The sequence below is a fragment of the Pseudophryne corroboree genome, chromosome 2 (assembly GCF_028390025.1).
Source record: "Pseudophryne corroboree isolate aPseCor3 chromosome 2, aPseCor3.hap2, whole genome shotgun sequence".
Classification (NCBI taxonomy): domain Eukaryota; kingdom Metazoa; phylum Chordata; class Amphibia; order Anura; family Myobatrachidae; genus Pseudophryne; species Pseudophryne corroboree.
Window position 1 is genome coordinate 795,964,748 of NC_086445.1, and position 22,291 is coordinate 795,987,038.

Consider the following 22,291-nt stretch of genomic DNA (forward strand, 5'->3'; position numbering starts at 1 on the left):
ACAATAAATTTGCGCCCTCCCTCCCATATGTAATAAAGGGACAGTGCATGCCAAACGGGTGTGGTCTTAAATGGAAGGGGCATGGACACACAATAGTACCCCCAATTTAAATTATGCAACAGTGTTGTATAATTTTATTCACATTATACCACACGTAGTGTCCCTGATTCATAGTGCACCAAATAGTAGTGTACCTAATTCACATTATGACACACAGTAGTGCTCCTTGAACACAATACTCACAGTAGTCTCTTATACACTTAACGTCCACAATGGTAGTACCCCTCACACAGGGGCGGATCGAGAACAAAATGACGGGGGGAGGGGGGCACCATGACAAGGGAAGAGGGGGAGGTTATTTGTGCGCACTCCTGGAAAACTGGGTGTGGTTTTGCAACAAGGGCCGTGGCCTCAAAGGCAATGCTGTATCCACAAGCCACACCCTCATTTTCATCATGCTTCCTCACCGTCTCCCCTTATGCCAACATCCCCACTCACTCCCCAGCTCATGTCAACCTTTGCCTCCTCAGTCCTCATCCACTCATCTCAGCAGTCTCGGCCAGGCTCCTCTTCCCAGAATATAGACTTCAAGTGACAGTCCTCTCTTTCCCCTCTGGCCCCTCTACCCGCACACAGCACTGCTCAGCACCTCACCCCAATCTCAGACTGTTTTTCTGAAGACAGGGAGAGCAGTGGGCGATGCTAGGGAATGGGTGACGGGGAGGCAGTGGGTGAAGACAGGGAATGTGTGACAGGAGGAAGTAATGGGTGATGCCACAGAATGGTTGACAGTGGGAGGCAGTGGGTGACACCAGGGAATGGTTGACAGTGGAAGGCAGTGGGTGATGTATAGGATGATGGGAAGAGGCAGAGGGTGACAGGAGTGAGAGGTGATGGGGAGAGATAGTGGGAGACGAAGAGGCTGTGGGTGACAGAAAAGGGTGATGGGGAAAGGCAGTTGCTGGTGATGAGAGAAGCAGAAAGTGACAGAGAGAGGGTGATGCGGAGAGGGTGAAGGGGAGATAGTGATGCAGGAGAGAGGCAGAAGGTGATGCAGTGGGTGACGGGGAGAAACAGAGGGAGACAGAAAGGTAGTGGATGACAGGGTAGGTATTCGACTATCTGAGATCAACTGGGGTCTCTGTGCCTCTAGTCTAGCAGTTGCCATCCGGATGGATCAGTAGAAATGAGCGAGTGTGTACAAAAATGTTATATATAGTTAGTGAATACAAAGGCAGCGGCACTCGGAGAACTTAAATCAATCAAAAGTGTGTTAAAACAACATCATGCCAGACACCAACATTTCGGGCCACAACGCCCCTTTGTCCAGGTGAGCAAAAAAAGACGTGGTGTCAAGTTTTTGTCATGGAGTCATGTTTTAATAATATATAACATCTGTAAATTCTCTGAGTGCTACTGCCTGTTTATTCCGTTTTGTGGTCACTCCATACAAGATGGCACCAGAGTGGACTGTATCTGCAGCGGAGTGCCTGGCTGCCTGGGACCTCTCCCCTCCCATGGTATCTGGAATTTTTGTTTCAGTGTGATGAGAGTAGACACAGCCCGGCAGTGACCAAGGAGCAGGAAGAGGAGGGCTGAGCCGGATGGCAGGTTGGCTGGTCCCTTGGGAGGGTCCAGCAATCTGTGAAGCAGTGTCACTGAAACGGCCCTGATATGTATGGTGCCCTCATGCACAGGCAAGGTCCTTTCCTTTAGGTTGCGTTGTGGGCAGCACAGCTGTCAGACCAACCGTCAGCCCCTTTAATGAGCTTTTGCGTATGCGCAACATGCTCGAATGCTGCCCGAACGGAGCCGGAGCCACGGTAATTTGCTGGTAGCAAGGGTGGTGGGAGTTGTGGCAGGAGCAACGGGTCCCAGATCAGTGGCCCAATCTGCCCCTGTGACCCTAACCATGGCAGTTGCTGCACAATAAATAAAGTGTGCTATAAATAAAATAATATAAAAAAAATCTCCTAAATGACAGGGGGGCATGTGACTTGGTGCCCCTCACCCCTCTGAATCTGCCACTGCCCTTACACATAACGCCCACAGTAGTAGTGCCATACATAATGCCCACAGTAGTAGCGCCCTTTACACATAACACACACAGTACTCGTGCCACACAGAACGCCCACAGTAGCCATGCCACACATAATGCCCACAGTAGTTGTGCCACACAATGCCCACAATAGTCATGCCACACAACACCCACAATAGTCGTGCCACATATAATGCCCACAGTAGTTGTGCCACACATAATGCCCACAGTAGTCGTGCCACACAACGCCCACAGTAGCCATGCCACACATAATGCCCTCAGTAGTTGTGCCACACAATGCCCACAGTAGCCATGCCACATATAATGCCCACAGTAATCGTGCCACACAACGCCCACAGTAGCCATGCCACACATAATGCCCACAGTAGTCGTGCCACACAATGCCCACAATAGTCGTGCCACACATAATGCCCACAGTAGTCGTGCCACACATAATGCCCACAGTAGTCATGCCACACAACGCCTACAGTAGCCATGCCACACATAAGGCCCACAGTAGTCGTGCCACACAACGCCCACAGTAGCCATGCCACATATAATGCCCACAGTAGTCGTGCCACACAACACCCACAATAGTCATGCCACACAGAATTCCGATAGTAGTCGTGCCACACAACACCCACAATAGTCATGCCACACATAATGCTCACAGTAGTCGTGCCGCCCAATGCTCACAGTAATCGTGCCACACAACGCCCACAATAGTCATGCCACACAGAACGCCCATAGCAGTCATGCTGCACAAGAACATCCACAGTAGTAGTGCAACACTTGACTTGCCCCTTACACTAATGTCCACAGGGGAGAGAGGGGGAGGTGCGGTACTTACCACACACAGATCAACACACAGTGAACTCAGTGCTGATGCGATGAGTAGGAAGAGAGAGAAGGGAGGGAGCCGGAGGGACCGAGCAGGAGCCGTGCTCCACGTTGCCGGCGTCTGCGCTTCACGCAGCCTGCGTCTGTCACAGTGTGACAGACTGACAGACGTAGCGGCAGCCAGCAGCAGCAGAACGCGGAGAGCGCCTCTGTGGTCCGGCGCCTCCCTGCTTTGCAGGAGCTCCTGAGTGGCTAGCGCCGGCTCTGAGTGTGACTGTGCAGGGCCGAAACTAGGGTATCTGTCACCCGGGGCAAGGCAGTCATTCATCCCCCCAATATACAGAAATACATCCTCCTGTACATGTAAACACCATCAATAAACACAGTACGGCCCCTGAATATATACACATACCACCACAATAAACATATACTGTGTACATGCCCCTGTATATACACATACCCCAATATACTGTGATTAAATACACCCCTCCTATACATACAAATGAAGTACCCACCCCAGGTACTCCAGCATACACACACAACACCTGGTTACACTGCACTGCTCCAGCACATACATCGGGTTACACTGAACTGCTCCAGTACACACACACACACACGGTTACACTGCAATGCTCCAGCACACACCCACGCACAGGGTTACACTGCATTGCTCCAGCACTCACATGCTGGGTTACACTGCACTGCTCCAGCACACACCGGGTTATACTGCACTGCTCCAGCCTCCAGCAGACACACACTAGGATACTCTACAATGCTCCAGTACACACATACACCGGGTTAACACTGAACTGCTCCAGCACACACACAGTTACACTGCTCCAGTACACACACAGGGTTACACTGCACTGCTCCAATAGACACACACTGAGTTACACTGAACTGCTCCAGTACACACAAACACACACACGTACGCACACACACACACGGATTACACTGCACTGCTCCAATACACATACACACAGGGTTACACTGCACTGCTCACTGCTCCAACACACACACATACACACACACACACACACACACACACACACACACACACACACACACTCAAGGTTACACTGCACTGCTCCAACACACATACACACAGGGTTACCCTGCACTGCTCACTGCTCCAACACACACACTCAAGGTTACACTGCACTGCTTCAACGCACATACACACAGGGTTACACTGCACTGCTCACTGCTCCAACACACACACTCAAGGTTACACTGCACTGCTCCAACACACATACACACAGGGTTACACTGCACTGCTCACTGCTCCAACACACACACAAGGTTACACTGCACTGCTCACTGCTCCAACACACACACACAAGGTAACACTGCACTGCTCACTGCTCCAACACACACATACACACAGGGTTACAGTACACAGCACACACACATATTGTACATATACTGTATAGCTGACCGCCTGACCCTACCTTTCCAGACTTCTAGCGCTCATCTGCTGAATCAGTCAGGGCCCCCTCCTCTCAGTTTCTGAAGCGCCACACACACAGCGCTGGCAGAGGCTTGCATGTGTGTGAAGTGGCGCCTCTACGTACATGTGTCTCTGGGAAGCAACTCTCCTGACCGTCCCGGCGCAGCGGAGCAGGGACGGAGCCTCTTCAACCCTGTGCCGTCCTGCACTGCATGCCCTGGCTACCGCCTCCACATACATGTATTTCCGGGAAGTAGATCTCCGGAGTGTCCCGGCTCACCAGAGTGGGGGTAGCGCGTCTTTAACCCCTGCACTGCATACCACGGTTACCGCCTCGCAACAGCACCCTCTCTCTTTCCATGCCCAGGTCACCTGCTCCCCTAGCCCCCCCCCCCCCCCCTAGTTACGGCTCTGGACTGTGCAGCTATAAAGGGTTAATGTAATGGTAAATGGCATTAAAAACAAATAATGCTGCTTTTTATCAATTAGGAGGAGCTCTGGGCTGTGTAGTGCACCAGTAAAGGATTAATATAATGCACTGTGAAAATGGCTTTCCTAATGAAAGAGGTGGCTGAAGAGTGATTTAGAACCAGTTCTGCAAATATGAAACTTTTAGAGGCCAGGCAAGGCTAAAAAATGGTGAAATGTCCATCCTTTGCACATTATTACCATATTCCTATGTGCAAAAAAAAAAAAAAAAAAGAGAGAAATAAATAATACTGAAACAGTTTTCATAATATTTTCTAGTTTTAATTGCAAAATGTCACTTTAAAATGTTAATAACAAATATACCCCCCTTTACATTGCAAATCTGGGCCCAGCCTGGGTCACTGAACACAGATTTCAAGCCGTGTCACAGCGGTTTGAAACCCCATTTATACCGCAGGCTGGACCCAGGTTATTGTTGGGGCTTCCCTCTACCAGCGCTAGGAGATGACAAAAAAAAATTCATAAGAAAAATAAAAATCACCAAAAATGGCATTTCAATTTTGACTTTAGATTTTCTATGTAACACTTTTTACGCAGTATTCCTTTACTATCAAACATCTTGTCAGTCACTTACATTGACATTGTTTGAAAATCTGCTGAAGGAATATAACTACTTGTATTTAATACAGGTTGAGTATCCCATATCCAAATATTCCGAAATACGGAATATTCCGAAATACGGACTTTTTTGAGTGAGATAGTGAAACCTTTGTTTTTTGATGGCTCAATGTACACAAACTTTGTTTAATACACAAAGTTATTAAAAATATTGTATTAAATGACCTTCAGGCTGTGTGTATAAGGTGTATATGAAACATGAATGAATTGTGTGAATGTAGATACACTTTGGGGGTCATTCCGAGTTGTTCGCTCGCAAGCGGATTTTAGCAGATTTGCTCATGCTAAGCCGCCGCCTACTGGGAGTGAATCCTAGCATCTTAAAATTGCGAACGATGTATTCGCAATATTGCGATTACACACCTCGTAGCAGTTTCTGAGTAGCTTCAGACTTACTCGGCATCTGCGATCATTTCAGTGCTTGTCGTTCCTGGTTTGGCGTCACAAACACACCCAGCGTTCGCCCAGACACTCCCCCGTTTCTCCGGCCACTCCTGCGTTTTTTCCGGAAACGGTAGCGTTTTTTCCCACACGCCCATAAAACGGCCTGTTTCCGCCCAGTAACACCCACTTCCTGTCAATCACATTACGATCGCCAGAACGATGAAAAAGCCGTGAGTAAAAATCCTAACTGCATAGCAAATTTACTTGGCGCAGTCGCAGTGCGGACATTGCGCATGCGCATTAAGCGGAAAATCGCTGCGATGCGAAGATTTTTACCTAGCGAACAACTCGGAATGACCCCCTTTGTTCAATGCACAAAGTTACAAAACATATTGGCTAAAATTACCTTCCTGCTGTGTGTATAAGGTGTATATGTAACATAAATGCATTCTGTGCTTAGACTTGGGTCCCATCACCATGATATCTCATTATGGTAAGCAATTATTCCAAAATACGGAAAAATCCGATATCCAAAATACCTCTGGTCCCAAGCATTTTGGATAAGGGATACTCAACCTGTATATGTACCATATTACATAATGGATGTGAAAAATGAACTTCAGTGCCAGTATTTTTCAATGCTTTTAAAGTTCACAGAAACAACTGTCTAGAGATTGTATATCTTCTAGATCCATGTATTGATTATAGATTTGGTATAAAATAGTTTATATTGAAAATGAAATAGGCCAGTCTGTTCTTGAAGAGTGTTTTCGTATTATGTGAAAATATCAGTCATTACTGGTCTTTTTAAATCGTCCAACTTTTAAACTCATAAAGCCAGAACTGAAGCTGATCTTTAATCTCCAGCCAGATGGCAATGCTGTAGAAAAGAGGTGTCCAACAGAGTTGTTAATAAAGTTATACGTTCAAACTTGTTAATTGAATATCAGCGCTTTCCTCTTAAAAGTTAAGCAGCTTCAATATAATACTCGATTATAAGTTCAATTTTAAATTAATGAAGCGCTTTGATGTGGAACAATGTTAACCTTATATGTTTGTTAAAAATAAATATTTCATATATGTATAGAAATAAACAGTGGTGCTACAAAAATTTATATATGTACTGTGACTCTAGAAATATATATAAAATATATATGTGGTAGTGTTAAAAACAGTAGTATGCCCAATCAGCAGTAATAACCAGGATCCAAACAGTGGAAGCTGCAGACTGCGGGGAGTTCCAGATAGACAGTGTTGGTATGCTGCGTTGAAAAGCGACTCAACCGTTGCTCAGTATCTGACAGGTAATGTGAGTCTATTGGGCTCGTATTGTCAACGTGTGGCTCACTTCTCTCCCATATACAGTCTCCCCTATACTGGCAGCTGGTAATCAGTGGCTATGTCCAGTGTGCAAGTGTGGCACCCTGTAACTTGGTGTATGTGCCCCTTTAAGGACGTTTGCTGTAGCTCTGCAGCAGCAGGAGAAAGGCTGGGGCAGGAGGAGTTAACTGCAGCCCTGGGTCCAGAGAGCGGATTGGACCGAGGCAGCTGGGAGAAACAGAGCCTGCTGGGAAGAAGAAGGTAGAGAGTGTGGTGTGCTGGAAGCAGGGCCGGCGCTCCCATTAGGCAGCTTTAGGCTGCTTGAAGGGCGGCGCTAAGTGCAAAAAGAAAATATGAAGTGACTGTGCTCATCAGGAGGGATGTGAGGGGGACACGTTCCCCGCTAACCCAATATTTGATCTGCCGGGTTAGAGCCACTTTTCCAGGGCTGTTCCTACCACCCCCCTCTGCATCATTCACTCGCTCTCAAGACTCCCCCTCCCCCGGCCGACCTGATGACCGTGTAACTTTAGATTTGGTCCCGCCACTGGGACCACAAACCATGTAAGCAGGCCACGTAGCTGCTGGAGCCTGAGGCCGGGGGCCAGTGGTGTTTAAGAGATTATTTATAATGCTGCCTGGCACCCACCAGCAGGTGCCCCTGACACCCAGAGGCAGAACTTTCTTTAGAGGATGACTGACAGTGACTGTCTATGAGCCGGTTCCAGAGCACATCGCTGGGGCCGGCTAAGCTCACCATACACTTCCGGGTTGGTGGCTGACCCCTCCCAGGGACCACCGGCAGTCTCTCTCTGTTCAAAAGCTCCTCTGACTCCGATTATCCATCGCTGATTTGGAAGGCAGTAATTCCACCCTGCACAAGACCTTCCACGGGGAGTGGACATTTCAGGAGCCCTAGCATTGGATACAGGAGGCCAGGGGGCAGCGTGACTGGTGTTGCTGCTGCTTCAGGTTAGTGGTGGTGGGGGTCAGGGGGGGAGGGTGATGTCGATTTTCCTAGGGTGCTGACAAACCTTGCACCAGCCCTGACTGGAATGCAGGGGAACGCGGAGCAAAGTGGGAGCTGAGTGTTGGAAGCAGCTGCAGGATGCTGGGCATTAAGAGCACTGCAGGAGGAGAGCGGCAGAGTGTTAGCAGAGAGGGTGTTGAGATGCCACAGCCGGAGGACCGGACACCGCCAGGCCTGGAGAAGTGGTCGCCGCGCCCATCTTGAGACAGTGAAGAGCCATTACAGCAAGTGCAGCCAGCTTGAACCTCCGTTCCCTGGATCTAAGTGAGTACTGTTTGAAACTGACAGACAGCCACAGGCAAGTGTGCCCTTCAGTCTCTGCCACCTGTGTTACAGACCAAACAGTGTTTAAAAAGGGCACAGCCAGCAGCGCCATATTGTGTCTGTTAAGACCCATAGTGGTCTATTCATGAAGCAGTGAAAAGAGTGGAGAAATGAGCCTGTGGAGAAGTTGCCCATGGCAGCCAATCAGCTGCTCCGTACAATTGTATAGTATGCAAATTCTAAATGTTACTTCAATGCTGATTGGTTGCCATGGCCAACTTCTACACTGGCTCACTTCTCCACCCTTTTCACTGCTTCATGCAGAAAGAGAGCTAAACAAGGACTGAGTTTAATACAAGTATCAGAGATATATATGTTTTGTGCAAACGCAGGCAGATAGTTATTGCTGGAAGGACTGAGCTAATTATACAAATGTTCATCAAGCCCTGCAACTGAAAGAGACTGCAGGGGGGGTAATACTAAGCAATGAAAAGAGTGGAGAAATGAGCCAGTGGAGAAGTTGCCCATGGCAACTAATCAGCATTAAAGTAACCTTTAAAATTTGCATACTATAAAATTGTACAGAGCAACTGCTCCGCTGGCTCACTTCTCCACTCTTTTCACTGCTTAATAAATCTCCCCCTGAGTTTGTTCCACGCAAAAGCCCCTTATTGTGACTTAAGTGCCGTTGTCAGGAGACCCTGTTATTCCTTCGCTAGTTACATCCTCTTTGAATAAAGAACTGAGTACCATGGACACTTTCCTATCCCAGGATTCTTTCCATATCTGTGGTCCCATTCTTCATTGACACACTGTTGCGCAATAGTGTTCAACCAGAGCTCTGAAGATATTTGTTACCTTGGCTAGAGAACTAGAAAGTTCGTATTTAGGATTACTGAACATATTGCTATCATTCTTCTCATCATCACATTATAGAATGGAATGCAGTATCTGATATTATTTCAAGACTCCAATGATTTTATGTTAATTTGTGATTCCAATTGTATTTCATCCTGCTTACAATTATTCTTCCTCTGTGATACAGATTGGTTGTCTTTTGTATATTGGATGATCTTTTGTGGTGTGCATTGTAGTGAACTGTATATTCCTATTCTTCTTGTATGCCAAAGCCTTCTTTTTGTGATTTACAACCCAAGCAACATCCCTTTATCAACCAATCATCCCAAATCCAGAGTTCATTGCTGATCAATAAAAATACTTCTTGTTGTTATTGCTGACTCATTTCTGACCCATATTAATCTATCCTACCTCTCTGAGTATGGTACTATGAGACACGGTATAGGGAACAACATTTCAGGGTAAAGGTCTGTCACATAGCCAACCAACACCAGTGATACCTCTCTCAACCACTTAGACACACCCTGCCAAACCTGGGGGTGTCACACATGAACTGCATAGACTGGTCCAGGACAAAGCGATAGTGGAGTCATTTTTCAACGCACTGTCTATCTGGAGCTCCCCGCAGTCTACAACTTGCACTGTTCGTATCCTGGCACCACTTGTAGGGAAAGGTAGGTAAAGTTGCAACACTTGTCTTTTCTATACACTGACAGAAGTGAGATTTGTAACAGAAAATCCCAAAAAAGTCACCACAAGGATTTCCATACAGGTTTTAAAGACCCTAATAAACACTTATGGGATCCCTGGATCAGACATACCAGGCAAGTCAATGCTAATATATTCATGTAAAATGGCTCCAATGGTAAATGCTGCATTAGTTACTGTCAGATCAAATTCACAATAAATCTAATTGATAATACTGCCGAAGTCTCAGTTGCCTCCTTAATGTCCTTCTAGAAAGGTGTTTTTATTGATAGCTGTTTTTGTTGCTGATAAGCACTACTTTCTTATTGTCAGTAAATATACTGACAATAGGCAACCATGGTTTTTACTTTTGAATCACCTAAAGATCAAGAGATGTAGTGAAGGGTTCAAGACAATTATTATGGTGTAAGCATTTTGGAAAATGAACATGGATACCCTTTAGTTCTTCCAGCGTATTCAGTATGATATCGCTGGCTCTCTGCACTCACCAAGCTTTGGTCGCCACAGGGTTATATTCCCAATTGGGTGGTGGCGTGGACCACCACCTGAGTGGGGATAATGGGCGGCGGTCATTATTCCTACCACCGGTATTTCACCTGGTGTCGGGATCCCTCCATCCGGCAACTTGATTGCCTCCCCTTCCAGATCCCATGAGCATTGGTAGCAATAAGGATTTGGATGCAGAGGCAGTAGGAAGAATACAACAGAATAGTACAGTTTGTTGATGTTCTCTTTTCTTTGAAACATACAGTATTTCAGAGGCTGACGTGTTCTCCCACAGATGGTTAACTTGCGACTTCCTACTCATGCTCCAGCTACTGTGGATTTATTAGTCCCAGAATAATAGTCAGGGCAAGCTGGGACATGTAGCTCCATGCCTGGATTGCCATACTAAGCTTGGTGCAAAGTCTATTGCTACTGTATAATATTGTACATTTAACAAGTTTTATTAAAAAGGTGAAATTTACATACAAAGAGATTGGACAGCTTTTCAAGTCACTAGAAGCCAGTGCCGTAACTAGGCATTTTAGCGCTGTGTGCAAGAAACGGCATTGGCGCCCCCACCATGCAAGATATAAAATATATAGGGGCGTGGCTTTGAGGGGAAGGTGCGTAGCCACAAAATAATACCAATTCATACTACGGTGCACAGTAATCTCCATTATTCAAATTACGCTGCACAGTAGCGCCACTACACCAGGTAGAGCCCCTTTTACACATTACGGCAGACAGTCCTTTTTACACATTACGGCAGACAGAGTCCACCTTTTTCCACATTACGGCAGACAGCGTCCCCTTTTTACACATTACGGCAGACAGCATCCCCTTTTTCCACATTACGGAAGACAGTGTCCCCTTTTTACACATTACGGCAGACAGCGCCCCCCTTTTTACACATTACGGCAGAGAGCGTCCCCTTTTTACAAATTACGGCAGACAGCGTCCCCTTTTTACACATTACGGCAGACAGCGTCCCCTTTTTACTAGAGATGAGCGCCGGAAATTTTTCGGGTTTTGTGTTTTGGTTTTGGGTTCGGTTCCGCGGCCGTGTTTTGGGTTCGACCGCGTTTTGGCAAAACCTCACCGAATTTTTTTTGTCGGATTCGGGTGTGTTTTGGATTCGGGTGTTTTTTTCAAAAAACCCTAAAAAACAGCTTAAATCCTAGAATTTGGGGGTCATTTTGATCCCAAAGTATTATTAACCTCAAAAACCATAATTTCCACTCATTTTCAGTCTATTCTGAATACCTCACACCTCACAATATTATTTTTAGTCCTAAAATTTGCACCGAGGTCGCTGTGTGAGTAAGATAAGCGAACCTAGTGGCCGACACAAACACCGGGCCCATCTAGGAGTGGCACTGCAGTGTCACGCAGGATGTCCCTTCCAAAAAACCCTCCCCAAACAGCACATGACGCAAAGAAAAAAAGAGGCGCAATGAGGTAGCTGTGTGAGTAAGATAAGCGACCCTAGTGGCCGACACAAACACCGGGCCCATCTAGGAGTGGCACTGCACTGTCACGCAGGATGTCCCTTCCAAAAAACCCTCCCCAAACAGCACATGACGCAAAGAAAAAAAGAGGCGCAATGAGGTAGCTGACTGTGTGAGTAAGATAAACGACCCTAGTGGCCGACACAAACACCGGGCCCATCTAGGAGTGGCACTGCAGTGTCACGCAGGATGTCCCTTCCAAAAAACCCTCCCCAAACAGCACATGACGCAAAGAAAAAAAGAGGCGCAATGAGGTAGCTGACTGTGTGAGTAAGATAAGCGACCCTAGTGGCCGACACAAACACCGGGCCCATCTAGGAGTGGCACTGCAGTGTCACGCAGGATGGCCCTTCCAAAAAACCCTCCCCAAACAGCACATGACGCAAAGAAAAATAAAAGAAAAAAGAGGTGCAAGATGGAATTGTCCTTGGGCCCTCCCACCCACCCTTATGTTGTATAAACAAAACAGGACATGCACACTTTAACCAACCCATCATTTCAGTGACAGGGTCTGCCACACGACTGTGACTGATATGACGGGTTGGTTTGGACCCCCCCCAAAAAAGAAGCAATTAATCTCTCCTTGCACAAACTGGCTCTACAGAGGCAAGATGTCCACCTCATCATCATCCTCCGATATATCACCGTGTACATCCCCCTCCTCACAGATTATCAATTTGTCCCCACTGGAATCCACCATCTCAGCTCCCTGTGTACTTTGTGGAGGCAATTGCTGCTGGTCAATGTCTCCGCGGAGGAATTGATTATAATTCATTTTAATGAACATCATCTTCTCCACATTTTCTGGATGTAACCTCGTACGCCGATTGCTGACAAGGTGAGCGGCGGCACTAAACACTCTTTCGGAGTACACACTTGTGGGAGGGCAACTTAGGTAGAATAAAGCCAGTTTGTGCAAGGGCCTCCAAATTGCCTCTTTTTCCTGCCAGTATAAGTACGGACTGTGTGACGTGCCTACTTGGATGCGGTCACTCATATAATCCTCCACCATTCTTTCAATGTTGAGAGAATCATATGCAGTGACAGTAGACGACATGTCCGTAATCGTTGTCAGGTCCTTCAGTCCGGACCAGATGTCAGCATCAGCAGTCGCTCCAGACTGCCCTGCATCACCGCCAGCGGGTGGGCTCGGAATTCTGAGCCTTTTCCTCGCACCCCCAGTTGCGGGAGAATGTGAAGGAGGAGATGTTGACAGGTCGCGTTCCGCTTGACTTGACAATTTTCTCACCAGCAGGTCTTTCAACCCCAGCAGACTTGTGTCTGCCGGAAAGAGAGATCCAAGGTAGGCTTTAAATCTAGGATCGAGCATGGTGGCCAAAATGTAGTGCTCTGATTTCAACAGATTGACCACCCGTGAATCCTTGTTAAGCGAATTAAGGGCTCCATCCACAAGTCCCACATGCCTAGCGGAATCGCTCCGTGTTAGCTCCTCCTTCAATGTCTCCAGCTTCTTCTGCAAAAGCCTGATGAGGGGAATGACCTGACTCAGGCTGGCAGTGTCTGAACTGACTTCACGTGTGGCAAGTTCAAAGGGCATCAGAACCTTGCACAACGTTGAAATCATTCTCCACTGCGCTTGAGACAGGTGCATTCCACCTCCTATATCGTGCTCAATTGTATAGGCTTGAATGGCCTTTTGCTGCTCCTCCAACCTCTGAAGCATATAGAGGGTTGAATTCCACCTCGTTACCACTTCTTGCTTCAGATGATGGCAGGGCAGGTTCAGTAGTTTTTGGTGGTGCTCCAGTCTTCTGTACGTGGTGCCTGTACGCCGAAAGTGTCCCGCAATTCTTCTGGCCACCGACAGCATCTCTTGCACGCCCCTGTCGTTTTTTAAAAAATTCTGCACCACCAAATTCAAGGTATGTGCAAAACATGGGACGTGCTGGAATTTTCCCATATTTAATGCACACACAATATTGCTGGCGTTGTCCGATGCCACAAATCCACAGGAGAGTCCAATTGGGGTAAGCCATTCCGCGATGATCTTCCTCAGTTGCCGTAAGAGGTTTTCAGCTGTGTGCGTATTCTGGAAACCGGTGATACAAAGCGTAGCCTGCCTAGGAAAGAGTTGGCGTTTGCGAGATGCTGCTACTGGTGCCGCCGCTGCTGTTCTTGCGGCGGGAGTCCATACATCTACCCAGTGGGCTGTCACAGTCATATAGTCCTGACCCTGCCCTGCTCCACTTGTCCACATGTCCGTGGTTAAGTGGACATTGGGTACAACTGCATTTTTTAGGACACTGGTGAGTCTTTTTCTGACGTCCGTGTACATTCTCGGTATCGCCTGCCTAGAGAAGTGGAACCTAGATGGTATTTGGTAACGGGGGCACACTGCCTCAATAAATTGTCTAGTTCCCTGTGAACTAACGGCGGATACCGGACGCACGTCTAACACCAACATAGTTGTCAAGGCCTCAGTTATCCGCTTTGCAGCAGGATGACTGCTGTGATATTTCATCTTCCTCGCAAAGGACTGTTGAACAGTCAATTGCTTACTGGAAGTAGTACAAGTGGGCTTACGACTTCCCCTCTGGGATGACCATCGACTCCCAGCAGCAACAACAGCAGCGCCAGCAGCAGTAGGCGTTACACGCAAGGATGCATCGGAGGAATCCCAGGCAGGAGAGGAATCATCAGAATTGCCAGTGACATGGCCTGCAGGACTATTGGCATTCCTGGGGAAGGAGGAAATTGACACTGAGGGAGTTGGTGGGGTGGTTTGCGTGAGCTTGGTTACAAGAGGAAGGGATTTACTGGTCAGTGGACTGCTTCCGCTGTCGGCCAAAGTTTTTGAACTTGTCACTGACTTATTATGAATGCGCTGCAGGTGACGTATAAGGGAGGATGTTCCGAGGTGGTTAACGTCCTTACCCCTACTTATTACAGCTTGACAAAGGGAACACACGGCTTGACAAATGTTGTCCGCATTTCTGGTGAAATACTTCCACACCGAAGAGCTGATTTTTTTGGTATTTTCACCAGGCATGTCAACGGCCATATTCCTCCCACGGACAACAGGTGTCTCCCCGGGTGCCTGACTTAAACAAACCACCTCACCATCAGAATCCTCCTGGTCAATTTCCTCCCCAGCGCCAGCAACACCCATATCCTCCTCATCCTGGTGTACTTCAACACTGACATCTTCAATCTGACTATCAGGAACTGGACTGCGGGTGCTCCTTCCAGCACTTGCAGGGGGCGTGCAAATGGTGGAAGGCGCATGCTCTTCACGTCCAGTGTTGGGAAGGTCAGGCATCGCAACCGACACAATTGGACTCTCCTTGTGGATTTGGGATTTCGAAGAACGCACAGTTCTTTGCTGTGCTTTTTCCAGCTTGAGTCTTTTCATTTTTCTAGCGAGAGGCTGAGTGCTTCCATCCTCATGTGAAGCTGAACCACTAGCCATGAACATAGGCCAGGGCCTCAGCCGTTCCTTGCCACTCCGTGTGGTAAATGGCATATTGGCAAGTTTACGCTTCTCCTCCGACAATTTTATTTTAGGTTTTGGAGTCCTTTTTTTACTGATATTTGGTGTTTTGGATTTGACATGCTCTGTACTATGACATTGGGCATCGGCCTTGGCAGACGACGTTGCTGGCATTTCATCGTCTCGGCCATGACTAGTGGCAGCAGCTTCAGCACGAGGTGGAAGTGGATCTTGATCTTTCCCTAATTTTGGAACCTCAACATTTTTGTTCTCCATATTTTAATAGGCACAACTAAAAGGCACCTCAGGTAAACAATGGAGATGGATGGATACTAGTATACAATTATGGACGGACTGCCGAGTGCCGACACAGAGGTAGCTACAGCCGTGGACTACCGTACTGTACTGTGTCTGCTGCTAATATAGACTGGTTGATAAAGAGATGTAGTATGTATGTATAAAGAAGAAAGAAAAAAAAACCACGGGTAGGTGGTATACAATTATGGACGGACTGCCGAGTGCCGACACAGAGGTAGCTACAGCCGTGGACTACCGTACTGTGTCTGCTGCTAATATAGACTGGTTGATAAAGAGATGTAGTATGTATGTATAAAGAAGAAAGAAAAAAAAACCACGGGTAGGTGGTATACAATTATGGACGGACTGCCGAGTGCCGACACAGAGGTAGCTACAGCCGTGGACTACCGTACTGTGTCTGCTGCTAATATAGACTGGTTGATAAAGAGATGTAGTATGTATGTATAAAGAAGAAAGAAAAAAAAACCACGGGTAGGTGGTATACAATTATGGACGGACTGCCGAGTGCCGACACAGAGGTAGCTACAGCCGTGGACTACCATACTGTACTGTGTCTGCTGCTAATATAGACTGGTTGATAATGAGATGTAGTATGTATGTATAAAGAAGAAAGAAAAAAAAACCACGGGTAGGTGGTATACAATTATGGACGGACTGCCGAGTGCCGACACAGAGGTAGCTACAGCCGTGGACTACCGTACTGTACTGTGTCTGCTGCTAATATAGACTGGATGATAATGAGATGTAGTATGTATAAAGAAGCAAGAAAAAAAAACCACGGGTAGGTGGTATACAATTATGGATGGACTGCCGAGTGCCGACACAGAGGTAGCTACAGCCGTGGACTACCGTACTGTACTGTGTCTGCTGCTAATATAGACTGGATGATAATGAGATGTAGTATGTATAAAGAAGAAGAAAAAAACACGGGTAGGTGGTATACAATTATGGGTGGACTGCCGAGTGCCGACACAGAGGTAGCTACAGCCGTGGACTACCGTACTGTACTGTGTCTGCTGCTAATATAGACTGGATGATAATGAGATGTAGTATGTATAAAGAAGCAAGAAAAAAAAACCACGGGTAGGTGGTATACAATTATGGACGGACTGCCGAGTGCCGACACAGAGGTAGCTACAGCCGTGGACTACCGTACTGTACTGTGTCTGCTGCTAATATAGACTGGATGATAATGAGATGTAGTATGTATAAAGAAGAAAAAAAAAACACGGGTAGGTGGTATACAATTATGGATGGACTGCCGAGTGCCGACACAGAGGTAGCTACAGCCGTGGACTACCGTACTGTACTGTGTCTGCTGCTAATATAGACTGGATGATAATGAGATGTAGTATGTATAAAGAAGAAAGAAAAAAAAACCACGGGTAGGTGGTATACAATTATGGACGGACTGCCGAGTGCCGACACAGAGGTAGCTACAGCCGTGGACTACCGTACTGTACTGTGTCTGCTGCTAATATAGACTGGATGATAATGAGATGTAGTATGTATAAAGAAGAAAGAAAAAAAAACCACGGGTAGGTGGTATACAATTATGGACGGACTGCCGAGTGCCGACACAGAGGTAGCTACAGCTGTGGACTACCGTACTGTACTGTGTCTGCTGCTAATATAGACTGGATGATAATGAGATGTAGTATGTATAAAGAAGCAAGAAAAAAAAAAACACGGGTAGGTGGTATACAATTATGGATGGACTGCCGAGTGCCGACACAGAGGTAGCTACAGCCGTGGACTATAGTACTGTACTGTGTCTGCTGCTAATATAGACTGGATGATAATGAGATGTAGTATGTATAAAGAAGAAAAAAAAAACACGGGTAGGTGGTATACAATTATGGATGGACTGCCGAGTGCCGACACAGAGGTAGCTACAGCCGTGGACTACCGTACTGTACTGTGTCTGCTGCTAATATAGACTGGATGATAATGAGATGTAGTATGTATAAAGAAGAAAGAAAAAAAAACCACGGGTAGGTGGTATACAATTATGGACGGACTGCCGAGTGCCGACACAGAGGTAGCTACAGCCGTGGACTACCGTACTGTACTGTGTCTGCTGCTAATATAGACTGGATGATAAAGAGATGTAGTATGTATAAAGAAGAAAGAAAAAAAAACACGGGTAGGTGGTATACAATTATGGATGGACTGCCGAGTGCCGACACAGAGGTAGCTACAGCCGTGGACTACCGTACTGTACTGTGTCTGCTGCTAATATAGACTGGATGATAATGATATGTAGTATGTATAAAGAAGAAAAAAAAAACACGGGTAGGTGGTATACAATTATGGATGGACTGCCGAGTGCCGACACAGAGGTAGCTACAGCCGTGGACTACCGTACTGTACTGTGTCTGCTGCTAATATAGACTGGATGATAATGAGATGTAGTATGTATAAAGAAGAAAGAAAAAAAAACCACGGGTAGGTGGTATACAATTATGGACGGACTGCCGAGTGCCGACACAGAGGTAGCTACAGCCGTGGACTACCGTACTGTACTGTGTCTGCTGCTAATATAGACTGGTTGATAATGAGATGTAGTATGTATAAAGAAGAAAGAAAAAAAAACCACAGGTAGGTGGTATACAATTATGGATGGACTGCCGAGTGCCGACACAGAGGTAGCTACAGCCGTGGACTACCGTACTGTACTGTGTCTGCTGCTAATATAGACTGGATGATAATGAGATGTAGTATGTATAAAGAAGAAGAAAAAAACCACAGGTAGGTGGTATACAATTATGGATGGACTGCCGAGTGCCGACACAGAGGTAGCTACAGCCGTGGACTACCGTACTGTACTGTGTCTGCTGCTAATATAGACTGGATGATAATGAGATGTAGTATGTATAAAGAAGAAAGAAAAAAAAAACCACGGGTAGGTGGTATACAATTATGGATTGACTGCCGAGTGCCGACACAGAGGTAGCTACAGCCGTGAACTACCGTACTGTGTCTGCTGCGACTGGATGATAAATAGTGATATAAAATATATATATATATCACTACTGCAGCCGGACAGGTATATATTATATAATGACGGACCTGCTGGACACTGTCTGTCAGCAGAATGAGTTTTTTATAGAATAAAAAAACACCACACAAGTCACACGACGAGTGTTTAACTTTTTCAGGCAATCACATTATAGTATACTATACTCGTGGTCAGTGTGGTCAGGTCACTGGTCAGTCACACTGGCAGTGGCACTCCTGCAGCAAAAGTGTGCACTGTTTAATTTTATGTACTCCTAGCTCCTGCTATAACCTATAACTGGCTGCTCCCCAGTCTCCCCCACAATTAAGCTGTGTGAGCACAGTCAGATATTATACATAGATGATGCAGCACACTGGGCTGAGCACAGATATGGTATGTGACTGAGTCACTGTGTATCGTTTTTTTCAGGCAGAGAACGGATTATATTAAATAAAACTGCACTGGTGGTCACTGGTCAGTGGTCAGTCACTAGTAAACTCTGCACTCTCTAGTACTCCTAAGCTCCAGTAAATCAAGTGTCTCTGTCTCAATCTCACTCTCTCTCTTCTAATCTAAATGGAGAGGACGCCAGCCACGTCCTCTCCCTATCAATCTCAATGCACGTGTGAAAATGGCGGCGACGCGCGGCTCCTTATATAGAATCCGAGTCTCGCGATAGAATCCGAGCCTCGCGAGAATCCGACAGCGTCATGATGACGTTCGGGCGCGCTCGGGTTAACCGAGCAAGGCGGGAAGATCCGCAAGCTGAAGTTCGGGCGGGTTCGGATTCCGAGGAACCGAACCCGCTCATCTCTACTTTTTACACATTACAGCAGACAGAGTCCACCTTTTACACATTATGGCAGACAGCGTCCCCCTTTTTACACATTACGGCAGACAGCATCCCCTTTTTACACATTACGGCAGACAGCGTCCCCTTTTTCCACATTACGGCAGACAGCGTCCCCCTTTTTACACATTATGGCAGACAGCGTCCCCCTTTTTACACATTACGGCAGACAGCGTCCCCTTTTTACACATTACGGCAGACAGCGTCCCCCTTTTTACACATTACGGCAGACAGCGTTCCCCTTTTACACACTACGGCAGACAGCGTCCCCCTTTTACACACTATGGCAGACAGCGTCCCCCTTTTTGCACATTACGGCAGACAGCGTCCCTTTACACATTACGGCAGAAAGCGTCCCCTTTTTACACATTACGGCAGACAGAGTCCTCTTTTTACACATTACAGCAGACAGCGTAGAGCGCAGAGTAGGGAGCAATGTTGGTGGGTGAGTGAGGGTAACAGAGAAAGTGGGTGTAGGGATCAGTGAGGGTGAGAGTAGGGAGCAGAGTGTGGGTGGACTGTGCAGGCACTGATCAAAGAGTGTGTTCCCAACTTCCAGCTGTAACCACTCCCACCCCGCTCTGTGACATTGCCTCCGCTCCTGCGCTGGACTCTTCCTCTGGCAGGCCATGTGTGCGACACTGCCGAGTGCAAGGTCGCACAGCAGTTCTCTCAGGGGCGCAGTCAGGAAGGAGGGGATGCAGCGCCGCTGCGTTTGTGGCCACTCCCAACGCCGAGATGTGCTGTTGCAGTGAGCTGCTGGCTGCTCCTCTTTTCCGTTCTCCCGCACCCAGAATGCCATGCGCATCCCCGGCTTGAAACGCTGGGTGAAAGCGCAGTGCAGCGCGGCACTGCTGTTTCCAAATTTGGCTGATAGCGACGGGGGACGGCGGCGCCTGCAGGGTAAGTACTAATGCCCTGCTTGCCCGCTTCCTGTGTGTGCTAGCCGGTGCACCCCCAGAGCACACACCTAGTTACAGCACTGGGTCACACACACACACACACAGCTTGGGGAGGGGTGGAAATGGTGACACACTGGTGGGGCCTGGAGGGTACAGGGTCACACACACACACACACACACACACACACACACACACACACACACACACACAGCTTGGGAAGGGGGGGGGGGGGAATGGTGACACACTTGTGGGGCCTGGAGGGTACAGGGTCACACACACAGCTTGAGGAGGGGGGGGGGGAGAAATGGTGACACACTGGTGGGGCCTGGAGGGTATAGGGTCACACACACACACACACACACACACACACACACACACACAACTTGTGAAGGGGGAGGAGGGGAAATGGTGACACACTGGGGCCTGGAGGCGACAGTGTCACACACACAGAGTGGGGAGAGTAAAGGGGTATAGTGACACATATAATGTGTAAAGAAGCGACAGCTGTACAGTGACGTACCATATAGGAGCAGAGGGTACAGCAGCGTCTCAGCCTCTATAGTGCAGGCAGCAAGGAGCTTAGAACATGAGCAGCTTGTCCTCCGAGTCCTAACTTCTGAACGGGGCGGGTGCTATCTTTGTCTCCACCCATCCTTTTCTGTCTACACTGCAGTGCTAGCATCCCAGACCCGGTCAGTGAGTGTGCAGCAGCGCTGAGGGGAGAGAAGGTACGGGCAGCAGTGTAAGCCATCACTGCTGGAGCCCGCCGACACTCTCCATCAGCATTCATGGCTCCCGCTCCTCTCACCCACCATGCCTCCACCCCACATGATCACCATGGTGATCGGATGCACTGCCCCCCCCCCATGCCTATGACGTGTGCTATTTAGCAGCCGGCGCGCGGGTGCCAGTACTGGATCCCCGCGCTGGCTCTGTAATAAAGGGATGCACTGCGCTGTCCGTCGCTGCTCCCGCTGTCTCCTCTCTGAGTAGCGCAGCTGTGGGGAGAAGGGTGTCTGCGGATATTTCTCTGCCTCACAGCGCATTGCGCTGTGTGCGATGCCCATAGCTAGTTACGGCTCTGCTAGAAGCATTAGTAGTAGTCTGCACCAATCAGAGGAGAGTGACATGCAGACTGTGACTGTCTTCGCTGCCGAGGGTTTTCTCAGCCTTGTGCTGAGGTCATTTTTTCACATTTGGGCTCCTCACATTCCAACATAAATATTAATGCTTTTTTTTAGACCAATGCAAATTATACCTTGTTTCTCTGACGTCCTAGTGGATGCTGGGAACTCCGAAAGGACCATGGGGAATAGCGGCTCCGCAGGAGACTGGGCACAACTAAAGAAAGCTTTTAGGTCACCTGGTGTGCACTGGCTCCTCCCACTATGACCCTCCTCCAAGCCTCAGTTAGATTTTGTGCCCGGCCGAGGTTGGATGCACACTAGGGGCTCTCCTGAGCTTCTAGAAAGAAAGTATATAATTAGGTTTTTTATTTTACAGTGAGACCTGCTGGCAACAGGCTCACTGCAGCGAGGGACTAAGGGGAGAAGAAGCGAACCTACCTGCTTGCAGCTAGCTTGGGCTTCTTAGGCTACTGGACACCATTCGCTCCAGAGGGATCGACCGCATGGAACTGGCCTTGGTGTTCGGTCCCGGAGCCGCGCCGCCGTCCCCCTTACAGAGCCAGAAGCAAGAAGAGGTCCGGAAAATCGGCGGCAGAAGACATCAGTCTTCACCAAGGTAGCGCACAGCACTGCAGCTGTGCGCCATTG

General features: G+C 47.8%; 1 long non-coding RNA gene across 1 annotated transcript in view; it reads right to left on the bottom strand.

The window, feature by feature from the left end:
- LOC135051259 (uncharacterized) overlaps window positions 1-21,328 on the bottom strand; it is a 66,000-nt gene extending 44,672 nt beyond the window's left edge. Inside the window, exon 1 of the long non-coding RNA XR_010242140.1 lies at window positions 21,037-21,328. This is a non-coding gene — a long non-coding RNA (uncharacterized LOC135051259). The remainder of the gene's footprint in view (window positions 1-21,036) is intronic.
- Window positions 21,329-22,291: the final 963 nt, after the last annotated feature.